Here is an 18,224-nt window from a genome sequence, read left to right as displayed (position 1 = left end):
GGTGGTGCATGTTGCAAGAAATAACTGGAAGTATTGTTACACCGTGCTAAATTAACTGCAACCCCTCAGGAACAGAAGAGGAGCATCGTTTGTAGATTTTAAGGCCATGTGGAAGGGCTGTGATCATCTCGGGAAACATTTTCAGAAGTGATTTAGGCACTTAAGAGCCTACATGTCATTGAAAGTGGGAGTTAGGCCCCTAATGGTATTTTCAAATGCGCCTTAGTCAGATAGGTACCTACCTGCATCTTTAGGTGCCCAAATACCTTTGAAAATCTGGCGCTTAGGGACTTAAGGCCTTTCAATGAGACATAGGTGTCTCAGTCACTTCTGAACATGGGACCTATGCTCCTAAATCGCATAGGTGTTTCTGAAATTTTTACCCCTAATCTGTGCAACTGTTATGTCTTTGTTTTCTGTGTACTGCACTTTTTTTTTTTAAATCTCTGGCAATGTGGTTTCCAGAGAGTAGTGGCCATTTTCTGTTTAGTTCAGTGCAGACAGTTACAGAGGAGACACGCACACTGTACTCTCTCATGGAGACTTTCCTTTTGTTTGAAATGAAAGCCATTCTTATTCACCTTATAGATCTGCTCAGTGTGGCTGGAAAAACACCTATCACCTCCGAATTTACTTTCTTGTTTGCCAAGTGTCAGGTAAAAGAGGAAGGATGGTCTTGTGATTAAGGCACTAGAGAATGAGGCTATCTGGGTCCAATTTCTGGGTCTACTGCAGATTCTCCGTGATATCTTGCAGAATTCACTTCTTCTCTGTGCCTCAGTTCCCTTTCTGTGGAATGGGGACAGTAATTCTTCCTTTGTTTGTCTTGTGTATTTAGGCTGCAAACTCTTCAGGGCAAGGATTGTCTCTTACTATGTATTTGTACAGCACCTTACACAATGAGACCTCAGTCTTACTACTGTAATGCAAATAATAACAACACAATTTCTGTGGTCATTGTGATATACATATTCCTAGATCAGCTGTTTAGAACAAAACCTTCAGTGGACTGTACAAAGTTGCCTGTGTTATTGTAAAATCCTTTGGTATATAAAGGTGCCACCAGTTTTGCTCATTGTTCAACATAAAGGCTTTGAATCTGTGTAACCTTTGGAGAACACCTCAAAGCAAATTAATTATAAAATAAAATTTGTCTGAAGCTTGGCTTCACATAACCTACCAAGCGAGACTTTCAGCATTTCTGGTTTTCTAGTGCAGTTGTCATATAAACAGCGTCTGTGGTATTGGCACCAGCTCTGACCAATAATTGTTTCATCCACTTCTATCGTTCCTTGTTTCACCTAATTAGCAAGAGGTCTTACAATGTAGCCATCTGCTGCAGTGTCTCCAGCTGTTTCTTCCCCAGACTCCCCTGAGATGCTGCTGATGGCCCTGGCGCTTACTGATCCACTGGGGATTAAGACAGTTGTTTGGGAACCAGATTGAATCGTTCTTCCCTGTAAAATAATGATTGACATGCAAATGATGTTTACATTTTCAAAAGCTTTCAGCCTGTTTTTCTGGGGCGGGGAGAGAAAGGGGTGTCTTACTGTGTCGCCTTCTACCATTGATCCAATCTCTTGTGCCCTCCACAGGCCTGAATAACTACTAATGAAGGAAGAGTCAGCTGAAAAAGGAGTGGGCCGAGTGTTACTCTATTGTGTTACGTGTGCTATGCACTCCGTGGGCCTAACTCTGCCCTCAGAGATCCCCATGCAGCCCCTGTGACTTGTAATTTTGTGGGGGCTTTTGTGGCTTCCAAGAGAACTACACAGATTATAGACACAGTGTGAGACTTTGTACCATAGTCACATGCTGACTGGCCTTATTTATAAGGAACATCCTCATTTTTCCACTCTGTCCCTCCAAAATACCCATCTGACTGTCTGTCCAGACCAGTCTAATCTATTTGTCTGTTTTACTTTTAAAGCACTTAGTACCATGTGGTCTAGGCACTAGCCCAGTGTATTTCAGTGGACTTAAAATCTGTGTCCCTACATTTCTTCCCAAAGCCCCTACTTAAAATTTAAGGTCTGGGCTCAGGGATCATGCAGAAAGTCATCTCACTTGTCAGCTTGATGTACTCTGCTGTGAGGAGTGACAGGCTAGAGATGCATTGTTCAAATCTGGAGGCAGGTTTTGCTCACCCCTAAGTTAAAGGTTCAGATTTGGGGCAAAGGTTGCCCGTTTATAGAGATAATGAACTGTGAACATTTAAGATTAGGATCCTGCTTCAGATTCCCACCCACCCACAAAAAATTCAATGGTATTTGGAGCTAGGATTTTGGTTCTGATCTATCTTTATTATTGACTTTATTCCCAGTTAAAAATAAATACATTTATTTCAGTATAGGAAACCTTCATGAATACGTTGCATGGGAGTAATGGAGGGCAGAATTCAGCCTAATACGTTAAAGCCAGCAGCTATACAGTAATTTTTGCTAGCTAAAAATTACCTTAATTTCACTATAAATGGCCTTGTAAAAAGACACAGACATACACCAATTCCAGCAGTGGAATTGGCTCTGCTCTGGGTTAATCTTGGCTGCCCTTCAGGTTCCATGTTACATTATTCATATTTCTGCTGTTGTCGTAATGCACGCATGATGGAGTTCTAATGAAGATACACATGTTGCATATTGCATGTCTCTATGCCTGATTTCACTAACTGGCATTACACTCTCAGGGCGCAGTGGAAAGGTGGCTTGTTGAATTGCAGAAATGTGTGCTATGAAATATTCATAGTGGGTCAATATGGAATTCTGTGCTACCAGCTGGTGAGCACATTATCGTAAGTCTCAAGAAAATGACATAGGACATTAGGTAACCCAAACAAGGCTTCAGAACCAGATGGAGTAACATTAATGGGGAGGGATAGCTCAGTGGTTTGAGCATTGGTATGCTAAACCCAGGGTTGTGAGCCCTAATCCTTAAAGGGGACACTTAGGGATCTGGGGCAAAAATTGGTCCTGCTAGTGAAGGCAGAGGGCTGGACTCAATGACTTCAGGGTCCCTTCTAGTTCTAGGAGATTGGTGTATCTCTAATTAGTATTATTTATTGCAAACAGCACTGAAGTTGGCCAGCACTTTTTAGTTGATAGGAGCGTAAACTGCATTCAATTTTACTGCTGAAGTTTAAGTAACATGGCCAGAATGTTGGTCGTACTCAGGACTCTCATATCTGAAGCCTCATATGGTCAATGATTCTTCCAGTCTTCATCAAATTTTGTTAAGAGTACAGGTCTGGATTCTGACCTCATACAAGTGGAATAAGCCCTGCTACAAACATCATCTGGCCTTTTAGGAGTGGCACTCGGTGGTCCCTCCACTATATTAAAACATGAACATATTCTATGGTACGATGAAGTGTACAACATCATTGTTTTAAATCATCTGTACAATTCTGAAACTATCATTTCACATAATACAAAGTATTTGAGGAACGATATAGAAAATAATGCATATATATTATAATTAATTATATGAATAAAAATAATAATATAGGGTAGCAAAGAATCCTATGGCACCTTATAGACTAACAGATGTTTTGGAGCGTGAGCTTTTGTGGGTATTTTGTGGGCATCCGACGAAGTGGGTATTCACCCACAAAAGCTCACGCTCCAAAACATCTGTTAGTCTATAAGGTGCCACAGGATTCTTTGCTGCTTTTACAGATCCAGACTAACACAGCTACCCCTCTGATACTTAATATAGGGTAAAATTCTCAAAAGTGTCTAGGTGATTAACTAGCTCAAGTCCATTGAAAATCAACAAGCTTCTCTAAGCACAGAAGCTTCACTAGTTTAACTAAAGGTGCCATGTTGCTCTTGGATTAATGTCTGCTTCTTAGAGCAGCTAGTCCAAGAACCCACAAGAGGAGAGGCAATTCTTCATTGAGTCCTCAGTGGTGCACAGTATCTGGTGCAAGCCGTGAATGTACCTGGACCGCTTGGTATGCAACCATAATGTAATTAAATTTGACACCCTTGTAGGTGAGAAAATATCAAAGAAACCCACCACAGTAGCATTTAACTTCAAAAATGGAAACTACACAAAATATTAAAGGGAAGTTAAAAGGAACAGTCACAGGAGTGAAATGCCTGCACGTTGCATGGAAACTATATATATACTTACTGGGTTTTTTTTATTTGGGGTATGTGTATATATATACACACATACCCCAAATAAAAACAAAACAGTAAGAGGACAACAAAAAATGCCATCATAGCTAAACACAGTAAAAGAGGCTGTTACAGTCAAAAAGACATCCTTTAAAAAATATGAAGTCAGATCCTACTGAGGAAAATAGAAAGGAGCATAAAGTCTGGCAAATCAAGTGTAAAAGTATAATTAGACAGGCCATAAAAAAAGAATTCAAAGAGTAACTACCAAAAGACACAAAAACTAATAGCAATTTGTTAACATACATCAGGAGCAGGAAGCCTGCCAAACAGTCAGTGGGTCACTGGAGAAGCACTCAAGGAAAACAAGGCCATTATGAGGAAGTTAAATGAATTGTTTGCATCGGTCTTCACTGGAGAGGATGTGAGGGAGATTCCCACCCCCAAGCCATTCTTTTTAGGTGACAAATCTGGTTGCTTCATTTCAAAAAAGATACATTAGAATTGGAAAAAGTATAGAGATAAGCAAAAAATTAATGATTAGGGGTTTGGAACAGCTTCCATATGATAAAAGATTAAAAAGACAGGACCTGTTCAGCTTGGAATAGAGATGACCGAGGGGGGATATGATAGAGATCGATGAAATCATGAACGGTGTGGAGAAAGTGAAATAAGGAAGTGTTATTTACCCCTTCACATAACACAAGAAGCTGGGGCCACCCAATGAAATTAATAGGCAGCAGGTTTACAAATTTAAAACAACCATAAGGAAGTAGGTTTCAGAGGGGTAGCCATGTTAGTCTGTAACAGCAAAAACAATGAGAAGTCCTTGTGGCACCTTAGAGACTAACAAATGCAACCTGATGAAGTGGGTTCTAACCCACGATACCTTATGCCCAAATAAATTTGTTAGTCTCTAAGGTGCCACAAGGACTGCTCGTTGTTTTTTCATAAGGAAGTACTTCTTCACACAGTGCACAGTCAACCTGTGGAACTTGTTGCCAGGGAACATTGTGAAGGCCAAAAGTATAACTGGGTTAACAAATCCCATCAGATCAACAGAGCCAGACGTGTACCCAGAAGCCTCCTACTGCAAGACAAACCCAAGAGAGAAACCAACAGGACTCCACTGGCCATCACATACAGCCCCCAGCTAAAACCCCTCCAACGCATCATCAAGGATCTACAACCCATCCTGGACAATGACCCCACACTTTCACAGGCCTTGGGTGGCAGGCCAATCCTTGCCCACAGACAACCTGCCAACCTGAAACATATTCTCACCAGCAACTGCACACCACACCGTAATAACTCTAGCTCAGGAACCAATCCATGCAACAAACCTCGATGCCAACTCTGCCCACATATCTACACCAGCAACACCATCACAGGACCTAACCAGATCAGCCACACCATCACTGGTTCATTCACCTGCACATCCACCAATGTAATATACGCCATCATATGCCAGCAATGCCCCTCTGCTATGTACATCGGCCAAACTGGACAGTCTCTACGGAAAAGGATAAATGGACACAAATCAGACATTAGGAATGGCAATATACAAAAACCTGTAGGAGAGCACTTCAACCTCCCTGGCCACACTATAGCAGACCTTAAGGTGGCCATCCTGCAGCAAAAAAACTTCAGGACCAGACTTCAAAGAGAAACTGCTGAGCTTCAGTTCATCTGCAAATTTGACACCATCAGCTCAGGTTTGAACAAAGACTGTGAATGGCTTGCCAATTACAGAACCAGTTTCTCCTCTCTTGGTTTTCACACCTCAACTGCTAGAACAGGGCCTCATCCCCCCTGATTGAACTGACCTCGTTATCTCTAGCTTGTTTGCTAGCACACATATATATACCTGCCCCTGGATATTTCCATTACATGCATCTGAGGAAGTGGGTATTCACCCACGAAAGCTCATGCTCTAAAACGTCTGTTAGTCTATAAGGTGCCACAGGATTCTTTGCTGCTTTTACAGATCCAGACTAACACGGCTACCCTCTGATACTTGACACCATGCAAGGCACTGCATTTAGCCATATGGAATGGAAATCCATCAACCTCATGAAGAAACTTGCACAAATACAGACAGATATCATCTTCCTTTCCAAATGCAAACGGATGGACATCATACCAAATGGACTAAAGGTAAAAAATCCACTGCTATCTACATACTACACAGACCACAGTGAGAGATTATGTCATACTCTATCAAAAAAACTGAGGAACCACCTGATCAGCATCCTATACAGCAAACAGGAAAACATCAAAAAAGAGCTCTCCAACCTGGAGACTCTCATTAATAACCAAACTTCTATACAAACGGACTTCACTAGAATAAGACAGGAGATCTACATTACTCACTTCACCTCTCTTCAAAGGAAAAAGGACTGTAAGCTGTCTAAACTCCTACCTGCCACATGGGGCCACAACAGTGGTACCCCTAACCCACCCAGCAATATCGTCAATCTATCCAACTACACACTCAGCCCAGAAGAAAAGTCTGTTCTATCTCGGGGACTCTCTTTCTGTCCTGCCACCCCCACCAACATGATACAGTTCTGTGGCGATCTGGAAGCCTACTTTCGCCGTCTCCGACTCAAAGAATACTTCCAGGACAACACTGAACAGTGCACTGATACACGGGTGCCCTCCCACCAACAGCACAAGAAAAAGAACTCCACATGGACCCCTCCTGAGGGTCGAAATGACAGCCTGGACCTATACATTGAATGCTTCCGCCGGCGTGCACAGGCAGAAATCGTGGAACAACAACATCGCTTGCCTCACAACCTAAGTCGTGCAGAACGCAATGCCATCCACAGCCTCAGAAACCACCCTGACATTATCATCAAAGAGGCTGATAAAGGAGGTGCTGTTGTCATCATGAACAGGTCTGACTATCAAAAGGAGGCAGCCAGACAACTCTCCAATACCAAATTCTACAGGCCACTTCCCTCAGATCCCACTGAGGAATACACAAAGAAACTACAGCATCTACTCAGGACACTCCCTACACTAACACCAGAAGAAATCAACATACCCCTAGAGCCCCGACCAGGGTTATTCTATCTACTACCCAAGATCCACAAACCCGGCAATCCTGGACGCCCCATCATCTCGGGCATTGGCACTCTCACTGAAGGACTGTCTGGATATATGGACTCTCTACTCAGACCCTATGCCACCAGCACTCCCAGCTATCTCCGTGACACCACTGATTTCCTGAGGAAACTACAATGCATTGGTGACCTCCCAGAAAACACCATCCTAGCCACCATGGATGTAGAGGCTCTCTACACAAACATCCCACACACAGATGGAATACAAGCTGTCAGGAACACTATCCCTGATGATGCCACAGCACAACTGGCTACTGAGCTCTGTGCCTTTATACTTACACACAACTATTTCAAATTTGATGACAATATATATCTCCAGATCAGTGGCACTGCTATGGGCACCCGCATGGCCCCACAATATGCCAATATCTTCATGGCTGACCTGGAACAACGCTTCCTCAAGTCTCGTCCACTCACACCTCTTCTCTACCTACGCTACATTGATGACATCTTCATCATCTGGACCCATGGGAAGGAGACTCTGGAAAAATTCCACCATGATTTCAACAGCTTCCACCCCACCATCAACCTCAGCCTGGACCAATCTACACGGGAGGTCCACTTTCTTGACACCACGGTGCAAATAAGTGATGGTCACATTAACACCACCCTATATCGAAAACCCACCGACCGCTATGCCTACCTTCATGCCTCCAGCTTCCATCCCGGGCACATCACACGATCCATTGTCTACAGCCAAGCACTGAGGTACAACCGCATCTGCTCTGACCCCTCAGACAGAGACCAACACCTACAAAATCTCCACCAAGCATTCTCAAAACTACAATACCCACACGAGGAAATAAAGAAACAGATCAACAGAGCCAGACGTGTACCCAGAAGCCTCCTACTGCAAGACAAACCCAAGAGAGAAACCAACAGGACTCCACTGGCCATCACATACAGCCCCCAGCTAAAACCCCTCCAACGCATCATCAAGGATCTACAACCCATCCTGGACAATGACCCTACACTTTCACAGGCCTTGGGTGGCAGGCCAATCCTTGCCCACAGACAACCTGCCAACCTGAAACATATTCTCACCAGCAACTGCACACCACACCGTAATAACTCTAGCTCAGGAACCAATCCATGCAACAAACCTCGATGCCAACTCTGCCCACATATCTACACCAGCAACACCATCACAGGACCTAACCAGATCAGCCACACCATCACTGGTTCATTCACCTGCACATCCACCAATGTAATATACGCCATCATATGCCAGCAATGCCCCTCTGCTATGTACATCGGCCAAACTGGACAGTCTCTACGGAAAAGGATAAATGGACACAAATCAGACATTAGGAATGGCAATATACAAAAACCTGTAGGAGAGCACTTCAACCTCCCTGGCCACACTATAGCAGACCTTAAGGTGGCCATCCTGCAGCAAAAAAACTTCAGGACCAGACTTCAAAGAGAAACTGCTGAGCTTCAGTTCATCTGCAAATTTGACACCATCAGCTCAGGTTTGAACAAAGACTGTGAATGGCTTGCCAATTACAGAACCAGTTTCTCCTCTCTTGGTTTTCACACCTCAACTGCTAGAACAGGGCCTCATCCCCCCTGATTGAACTGACCTCGTTATCTCTAGCTTGCTTGCTAGCACACATATATATACCTGCCCCTGGATATTTCCATTACATGCATCTGAGGAAGTGGGTATTCACCCACGAAAGCTCATGCTCTAAAACGTCTGTTAGTCTATAAGGTGCCACAGGATTCTTTGCTGGGTTAACAAAAGAATTAGATAAGTTCATGGAGGATAGCCACTTATGGCCCTATTAGCCAGGATGGTCAGGGACACAAACCCATGTTTTGTGTGTCCCTAAACATTAGCCTGCTAGATGCTGGGTCTGGATGACAGGGGATGCATCACTTAATAAAGTGCCTTTTTCTGTTCACCCCTTCCTCCTGGAAGCATCTGGCACCGGCCACTGTCAGAAGACACTGGGAAACCAGTGTGACCTAATGTATAATGCACTGGACAAAGAACCAGGCGACCTGGATTTTAATCTTGACTCTGCTAGCTGATCTTGGATGAGTCACTTCACCTTTGTGTGCCTGTTTCCTCCTCTATAAAATGGGGATAATTATACTGATCTCCTTGCACAGTGCTTTGAAATCTGCTGATGAAAAGTGCTATGTAAGATGTAGGTATTATAGTCTACCTAGGTACTTCTGAAAAATGTTATTCATAGGCATTCATGGCAGTTTAGGGCATGATCTTGCGTCAACGCTCCTGATGAATTTGATGGGACCTTGAAGTCGAAGGAAGCGTTGTCAGTTTAAGGATTTCTGTATCAGACCCTCTACCTTTGGTAGTAATTAGCAATATGTGCTGAAGACATATGCAGTGCTCTGTGGGCTGCCAGAGCTGGGTTTTCTTTGCACTGGACTGTTAACAGCACAAAATGTTTGCTGTTAATTAGAATTTGAAAATGCTGAAATGGCTGCAGTGCTGCCCAAGGGAAGGCTGCCTGGACATCCCTGCAGATGCAGAATACTAAGTGGATTGATCTGACCAAAGGCCTGAAATGCCTATCTTGTCAATATTTAAGGACATGATCCAGCTCCTCCTGAGATCAATGGGAGTTTTTCCATTGATTTCAGCAGGAGTGGGAACAGGCCCTAGTTGTATTTGCAAAGCATCATGGTCCTAGTTCTCCTCTCACACTATTGTAAACCGAGAGTGACTTCACTGAAGTCTCCCATGTTACACCAGCGTAAGGAAGAGGAGGCTCATGCTCCATGACTATTTCTGAACTGCAAGTGGTATCCAGCACGGAGCTCAGTTGAACATTGTTATAAAATGTTCTTCGTTTGCCTAGGTCTTTATTTTTGTAAATGTCTTGGGATGACACTTGTCACTCTTGGAGAGGATCCCAGACGGATTCCGGACAGACTCTTACAAAGGGGGTTGGGGGAGAGGGGGACCCTGATTCCACCTGCTTGTGTCGAGCAGGCTGGCACAGAGTTGTAAAATTTGAGTTCTCCAAAACAGTAGCAGCCTCTCCCCCTCCTCCAGCACCCTTTGCTAAAAGCTGCATCTGAACAGAAGGCTGGGGAGCATGGCCACACCCTCCTAGAGCTACACAGCACCATTCGGCTTGTTCGCTGCTAGTGCGCAGGCGGGGTCCCTGTTCTTTGAATGCTCCTGCCTGAATGAACAAGGAGAGTTAGATTGCTGTGCACTCTTTCCCAACAGTAGAAGCTTGGGTCTTTATTTTGTCTTGTTAGTGTCTTGAACATGAAGAGCATTAGAAGCTGAGTTCCTGTGCCTCACAGTAATGCCTGTATCATTATCACATCCTCATATTAACGTGACACGGGCTGTTTTCCAACTTGAATAACCAGTAACTTTCCATGGCTGAGAATGATATTTTATTTACATCTCGCAGTACACTGTGTCTCGTATACATTTTAAGTGATACTCCAGATGATTTCATATAAAGGATGCTATGACGATGCACGCAGTATGAATACACAGCTGGATCCACAGAACAGCAAGACAATAGCTGCTTTTTAAGTGGGACCTAGACAGCAACAGTGTTTCTCATCCTATGTCTCCTTTGTTGCCTGGTCAAAGGCAGTCGGTTCAGTTCTATTCCCACAGCTGAATTGACATGGTTGATGATGCTGATGCACAGATAAGAAAGGATATCAGAAAGCCATACTCATTTCAGACTCCATTAGAAACACCAGAGTGGGGGAGGGAGGAGCAATAGTTACCAAATGGAACTGGAAAGAATATTTTGGCCAATAATATTAAATGGGGGGGAAACAGACATCCATTATCTGCATTGCTCAGAGCTGTGTAAAATGTCATGCCTTGTGCAACATAGTTAGATCGACTTCACCCCCACTATAGACACAGCTAGGCCGACAGAAGAAGTCTTCTTTTGGCCTAACTACTGCCTCTCTGGGAATTGCAGTTCCACTAACTGCATAGATCGAAAACTCCCTTCCGTCAATGTAGGAAGCGTTTACACTAGGGCGCTCCAGTGGCACAGTGGCTGCAGTGTAGCCGGGCTGCTCTTGCCCCTGCAGTGAAGACATACTCCTAGATTCACAGATTTTTTAAGGCCACTGTGATTGTCTAGTCTGACCTCCTGTATAATACAGGTGAGAGAATTTCACCCTGTAATTCCTGCATCCAGCCCAATAACCTCCTGCCATGATCTGAGCAACAGCTGCCCTGCTCCATCAGCTCTACCACCACAAGTGTCCAGGCTTTGCTCTGAGGTCTTGGTCCTGCACCTCAGCTGGAATCGAGTCCCGCTGCTGGATCAGGGACAGAGTCTAGATAACAGGAGCAGGCAGTGTGTTGAAATTGCCTCACAACTGAGCTTCCAGGAAGGTCAAAACAGCAGGGGTTCTTCCACAGTGGAACTCCTCCCCTGCAAGGGCAAATACCAGTTCCATGACATGGTGGCATGAATCACTCCCTCCAAAGAAAAAAGAATGAGGCGTACTTTAATTAAGTTAATAAAAGTAAAGCAGAAGAACAATTTGTGGCTGTAAACCTTCCTCAAGTTTTATCCCCCCCATTACCTGATCCAATCAGCACTTTTGGGGGGGAGGGATAGCTCAGTGGTTTGAGCATTGGCCTGCTAAACCCAGGGTTGTAAGTTCAGTCCTTGAGGTAGCCATTTAGGGAACTGGGTAAAAATCTGGGAATTAGCCCTGTTTTGAGCAGGGGGTGGGATTAGATGACCTCCTGAGGTCTCTTTCAACCCTGATATTCTATGATACATGTGGCACCTTGGAGACTAACAAATTTATTTGGGCAAAGAGTTCAGAACAAGAGACTCTCCCTCTCCCCAATTCCTGCAGCAGTAGGTCAGATCAGAGGATTGCATTATTATCAGTCTGATTGGGCAGTTTTCATTTCATATTTTTTGAACTTTCAGACCATTCTTTCCTAAAAAGCATTGCATTTGGTTCCTTTCAGTGTTCTACCAAGGACCAGGTTTTAGAGCTGTTACATGGTCCAACAGAACCCTGATTCTACCACACCTGAATTTATACATTTGATCCAAAGCACATTTGTCTTTCCCAGCCTCCACCAAATCACCCAGCTGTGTCAGATTTCCATTTTAAATTGAAATGTAGATTGAATTTAGGTTCTTAACTGCAGTAACATAGGCTCTGATTTGGCAAAACATTTAAGTACATTTAAATGTGTTTCCTTCTGTACTGTTAAATGTGTGCTTAAGTGCTTTGCTGAATAGGGATGGACATAAGCACATGCTTAAAATTAAGCATGTGATTAAGTACCTCACTGAGTTCTGGGGAGTAATATTTTGAATATCTATCTACAGACACTTAAGACCAAATTCTGATAATTTTGCTCAAGAGAATAGTACCTCACTCCACAAATAGTCCCACTGAAGTCATAGAATCATAGAACCATAGAATTGTAGAACTTGAAGGGACCTCAAGAGATCATCTAGTCCAGTGCCCTGCACTCAAGGCAGGACTATGTAATAACTAGACTATTCCTGGCAGGAGTTTGTAAAACCTGTTCTTAAAAATCTCCAATGACAGATTCACAACCTCCCTACACAATTTGTTCCAGTGCTTAACTACTCGGACAGAAAGTTTTCCCTAATGCCCCACTTAAACTTCTCTTGCTGCAAGTTAAGCCCACTGCTTCTTGTCCTATCCTCAGATGTTTAGGAGAATAATTGTTCTCCCTCCTCCTTGTAACAACCTTTTATATACTTGAAAACTGTTATCATGTCCCATCTCAGTCTTCTCCTCTCCAGACTAAACAAATCCAATTTTTTCAATCTTTCCTCAGAGGTCATGTTTTCTAGGCCTTTAACCATTTTTGTTGATCTTCTCTGGACCTTCCCCAATTTGTCCACATCCTTCCTGAAATGTGGCACCCAGAACTAGACACAATACTACAGTTGAGGGCTAATCAGCACGGAGCAGAGCAGAAGTATTACTTGTTGTGTCTTGCTTACAACACTCCTGCTAATACAGCCCAAAATGATGTTCGCTTTTTTTGCAACAATGTTACACTGTTGACTCATATTTAGCTTGTGATCCACCACAACCCACAGAGCCTTTCTGCGGTACTCCTTCCTAGGTAGTCATTTCCCATTTTGTACGTGTGCAAGTGATTGTTCCCTCCTAAATGGAGTACTTTGCATTTGTCCTTATTGAATTTCATCCTATTTACTTCAGCCCATTTCTCCAGTTTGTCCAGATCATACTGAATTTTAATCCTGTCCTCCAAAGCACTTGCAGCCCCTCCCAGCTTGGTGTTATCAATAGAACTACTTGGGGGGTGGGGGAAGGCACCATCCAACATATACAAACCTGACTCACAGATACATAAGGTGATGGGCACCGTAGAAGAACTTAGGCTGGAGAAGGAGAGAGCACATACAGTCACTGTGGTATCCTGGAGCCAGTCTACCAGTACCCTGATATGTGAATGAATTACACGTGATATTAATTGCTGAAAGTACATTTGCATCTTCAGAGACAAGCAGAATTTACAGAACTGTGCTAAGTACTGTTGTCTTTGCAGGTTATTTCATTTCCCTTCCTCCCTGAACTTTCCTTCCTGAATTTAGGAAGATATAGAGCATATTGCTTTGTTAGTCTCAGTATTTGGTATGTCTGTATCCTCCCAATGTGATAGCACTGCATGTGTTCACAGGATAAATCAGACACACAGTGATCTGTGGTCCAAAAAATGTTTACAGCAGCACTTGCACTCTTCTAGCTCTGTTTAAATACCAAGGCTTGCCAAGATTTGCCCCTGACAACTCCTGTACTGGATTCTAATCCTGCTGCATTCATCTGTCAACAATAAAGATTTTCACGTGTAATGAGTTTTGTTTTAGCGTGTTACAGGGTGATCGGCTCACCCGCATTTGGAGAGAGACGCTTGCAAATTCTCCTACTCGCCTTCTGCAGCCCCCTCCCCACCGCTTTTGGAAGGCGCGGAGAAGAGAATCCATGCTGTGGCTTCCATTCTGACACCACTGGGAGGGAATTGGGGGGGCTTGCAGGGCACCTAAATGTTGCTAAGCCTCTGACTGGTCCTCTGCTCAGGGCTGACCAGTACTGTTGTTTTAGCATATACATCGGGCTGCATTTACACTAGGACATTTGACTGTGTCAGTGGGCTTGGGGTCAGACCTATGAACAGTTCCATGATCCTGGGTGATGCATATCATAAGCTGGGAGAGGCTGTGCCTCTCCAAACAGTCCTGCATGGCCCCACGTATGCTCCCTCCAGATTGCCACATTGTCCCCAGCCCAGGCAGGCTGGCTGCTCCTCTTTAGGGAAGCGTGCTGGGGCTGGTGCTTGCGGCTAGGGTTAGGGCTAGGGCTACTGTGGTCGGTCTGCGGCTGGGACTTGGGGTGGCTGTGACCGCCCAGCACTGGGGGGAGGCTGCCGGCACTGGAGCAGCCCCCACCGAGCTCTGGGGGGGCTGGGGGCTCTGGGCCTGGGGGTCACATGTTATCTGCCTGGTGCTTGGGTTGGGGAGGGCCGCGCACTGCCCACCTGGTGCATTGGAGGGGGAGGCTCTGGATTCCAGTGGGGGACTAGCCTCCCTGAGCCAGAAGGTCACCCGCCAGGCATGTCCATGAGGGTTTCAGTCACCTAACTTCAAAAGCTCAAGATATAAAACTGGTCTGTGCTGCTTTAATAGAGTCTGGACAGTGATAGATGGGTCCGGACTGGACTACTTCAGCATAGTCCATGGAGCTACTTCTGAAGACCGCTCTGAGGCTACAACCAGAGCAGAAGAGCTTAGCCCACTTGCTCACTGGGGATGGTGGTAGAGAGCATCTTGTCCCCATGGGCTAAAGACTGCATCACTTTCCTGCTTGCTTTCAGCAACACTCAGTGTGTTAGTATCAACATTTAAAGCATCGTATTGTTTGGGTTCTGCGTACCCTATAGACCGTCTCTCCTCCCCAGGCACCATCACAGCAGTAGAGATCAACTGGGTCTGAACACGATGTGTGGCTGTTCTCAGTGGAAGGCCCTCAGTTCTAGAACTACTCCCCATGTTGGTCCAGCAGATCCTGAAGCATGGGCACATGGCAAATCTGTTCATCAGGCAGGGCTAGATTGCGGTCATGCCCTCAAGGATGCATTGCTATCTTACCTGCTGGTTTTCTGAGGTTCTCTAGTGTATTCATGATGTCACTCTTCTGCACCATGTTGTTTTGCAGTGGAGCAAGGATAAGAGTGGGTGCAACTTCTGTGTTGTACTGTATGGGGGCCACAATGCATGGCTGGCACATTAACTTGGGGTCCTCATTCTCGTGCTGTCTTGATCTACTGACTCTATCATCCTTCATAACCAGGTGGAAGGATGGACTCCTCTGCTAGCTGAATTGACCACATCCTGTGGAAGATATGGTACATGGACAGCATGTTATCCTGGTCCCTCTTACAGCCTTCTTGAACGTATGCCTCTTGCACAGTGAGAGAGGATCCCTACAGACTCTTTCCCCATCTTGTGTTCCAGTTCAGCACAGGGTAGGACCTAGCAAAGCATAGCCACAGGTTTTATTTCTCCATGATACTTGCTCCTTTATTTGATTGATGTTTCCCACTCACACATTAATACATCAAATTAACTCAGGATATTTGTACATAACTGACTTTATATTGGGCCAACCATAGTGCACCGGTGGGTGGGCGGGTGTGTGTGTGTGTGTGTGTGAAGCTGGAATATTCATGTTTGGAAAAAATCATCTCACACACACAAGTAGCTGCCTTACGCTATTTACAGTCCCGGAGAGATGTTACAGGAAATTACTATGCACAAAATAATAATAGATGCACCAAAGGAAAATGCTGCCTTTTAGCACCTAGAGGGAATCTGAGACCTGATGTTGTGTGTAGGGGAGCAGATGGGATAGCTCTTACGATTTTATTGGCAAATCTCACTCGCTCACTTGCAGTTGCTCACTTGCAATCACTCGGAATTGCTCTTCTGATCAAAAGAAGCTGAAATACGTGTGGGCTAATGGTGAGAGCCAGAGTTATAGACTAACGGGAGGCTGCCTGAATGTCAGCCCCCTGCTGCTCTGTCCCCGATGGGCATTTCTGGCAGCAGGAAATCATCAGGACGCAAGCCTCAGACTTCGCCATGAGAAATAACACCTTCTGCAGATTGCGAGCAGGGCTGGCTTTAGGCCAGTTCCACCAATTCCCCCGAATCGGGCCCCGCGCCTAAGAGAGCCCCGCGCCCAGTGAGAATCCCTTCCCTGGCTAGAGGCGCCTTTTTAATTTTTACTCACCTGGCGGCACTCCAGGTCTTCAGCGGCACTTCAGCGGTGGGTCCTTCACTTGCTCTGGGTCTTCGGCGTTGGGTCCTTCAGTGCCACTGATGACCTGGAGTGAGTGAAGGACGCGCCGCCAAAGTGCCACCAAAGACTTGGAGCACCGCCCAGTGAGTACAAGCCCCATGTGTTTTTTAATGGGGTTTTGTTTTGTTTTTAGTCATCTCTGATGGGGCCCCATTGAAACTGTTTGAATTGGGCCCCGCACCTCCTAAAGCCGACCCTGATTGCGAGCGTACAGGTGCCTAATTGTCATGGAACCTGTGGTTGCTGAGGTCAAGGTTAAGGATTTTAGTGCTTGGGTGAGCGTGAGGAACGTGGTACGTGCATTGTATTACTGTATATTTTGGGGGTTACTTAGAAAGTAGAGTCTGCCAATGCTGTGAGGGGCTTTGGGGACTTTAAAGAAGGCGGCCAACTTGTTTGAGGCATCACAGTTGTTGGCTGCCTATTTGAGACACTTTAAAGAGGCTTCATTTTTGAGAGGGTGGGTGCTCAGAGCTTGCTGAAAATCAGGCCCTTTAAAGGTGTCTGGTTGGGCATCTAAAAATTATGGTACTCCTAAATGACGAGTCTCTTTTGAAAATCTTGGATGGCTACTTGGACATTTCCTTGCTTTCAGGGGTTTGTATAGGTCAGTGTTCCCCTAAAGCAACATCACCTGTTCTTAAGACTGTAAATGAAATTCAGATTTGCTCTATTTTACAAACCCTGAAGCCCTGGGGATTGCACAGGCTGCAGTAGATCAGGGCAGAAGTTGCCCCTAAAGAGTTTTACTCATACCACGATACTGCAGATATTTTGTGCAGTTCAAATTCTGCTCTCCATCCTGCTGGCATATGGCCCTGAGCCAAATCTCAGTGATGCTAAGGGAAAAACTCCCATTCACTTCCAGTGAAGTTGGAGCAGGCCTTAAGTGCGCAGTTTCCCCATTAACTTCAACAGAGCTACTCAGCTTTTTACATAGGTGTAACTGTAGGCAGCGATTGCACCAGTGACTGTCACAGAGATGTTAACTTTCCCTTGACTGATCAGCTGTTCCAGGGTATTTCAGCTTCCTTCTCATTCTCAGATGGGATCTTCCCAGTCACTGGAAATCCTGAAAGATGTGAAGCACCTGCAGTTCCTTTAGAGCTCAGCACCTCATCTCAGGGTTCGATCCATTGTTATGCTTGGAGGGCTAGGTGGGTTGAACCTTAGGTCCCAATATCTTTATGCCGTTGGTCCTTAGGGCCGTTGATATAAGTGGAGAGGTAGTTGGAACTCCATGGTCCATTTGCAACTAGGCCTTTCTGCTGAGCTGGCCAACGAGGGTGTCAATTAGTACTGGCTCTGCTGGTAGTTTTGTGATCTGGGCTCTTGTCCATTAGGAACTGGATTGAGACAAAGCACTTTAGAAAATGCCCAGTAGGGATCGGTTCTGCGTGGGGCAGGGATATAAACTGGGTTAGCTATTACTCCCATGTGATCTAACTTCTGTCTACACCACCTCCCCTATTTCACACAGACGACCAAGGATTTACTACATGGGAACCATTTGGGGTCAGTAAATTATAGCTCTGAGCAAATAATTGATGTTTTGGTTCACGGGCTGAAGCGCAACATCTGAAAAATAATTGAGTTCAGTTTGAACCAA

General features: G+C 44.9%; 1 protein-coding gene and 1 long non-coding RNA gene across 6 annotated transcripts in view; one reads left to right on the top strand and one right to left on the bottom strand.

The window, feature by feature from the left end:
• MAP6 (microtubule associated protein 6) overlaps window positions 1–18,224 on the top strand; it is a 61,701-nt gene that overhangs the window by 29,118 nt on the left and 14,359 nt on the right. The window lies entirely within an intron of this gene.
• Window positions 442–18,224, bottom strand: part of LOC115649019 — a 74,184-nt gene continuing 56,401 nt past the window's right edge. Inside the window, exons 6-8 of one of the 5 annotated variants that reach the window (XR_003999722.1) lie at window positions 15,403–15,645; window positions 13,601–13,698; window positions 10,628–11,706 (exon numbers count right to left, since the gene is read on the bottom strand). This is a non-coding gene — a long non-coding RNA (uncharacterized LOC115649019). Of the gene's footprint in view, window positions 1,458–10,627; window positions 11,707–13,600; window positions 13,699–15,402; window positions 15,646–16,736; window positions 17,962–18,224 lie in introns of those variants that run through there. The other 4 variants (XR_003999727.1, XR_003999721.1, XR_003999723.1 and 1 more) reach the window with 4 other exon arrangements.

This window comes from Gopherus evgoodei, chromosome 1, assembly GCF_007399415.2.
Source record: "Gopherus evgoodei ecotype Sinaloan lineage chromosome 1, rGopEvg1_v1.p, whole genome shotgun sequence".
In the NCBI taxonomy this organism is placed as follows: Eukaryota; Metazoa; Chordata; order Testudines; family Testudinidae; genus Gopherus; species Gopherus evgoodei.
This window is presented reverse-complemented; position numbering and strand designations above follow the sequence as displayed.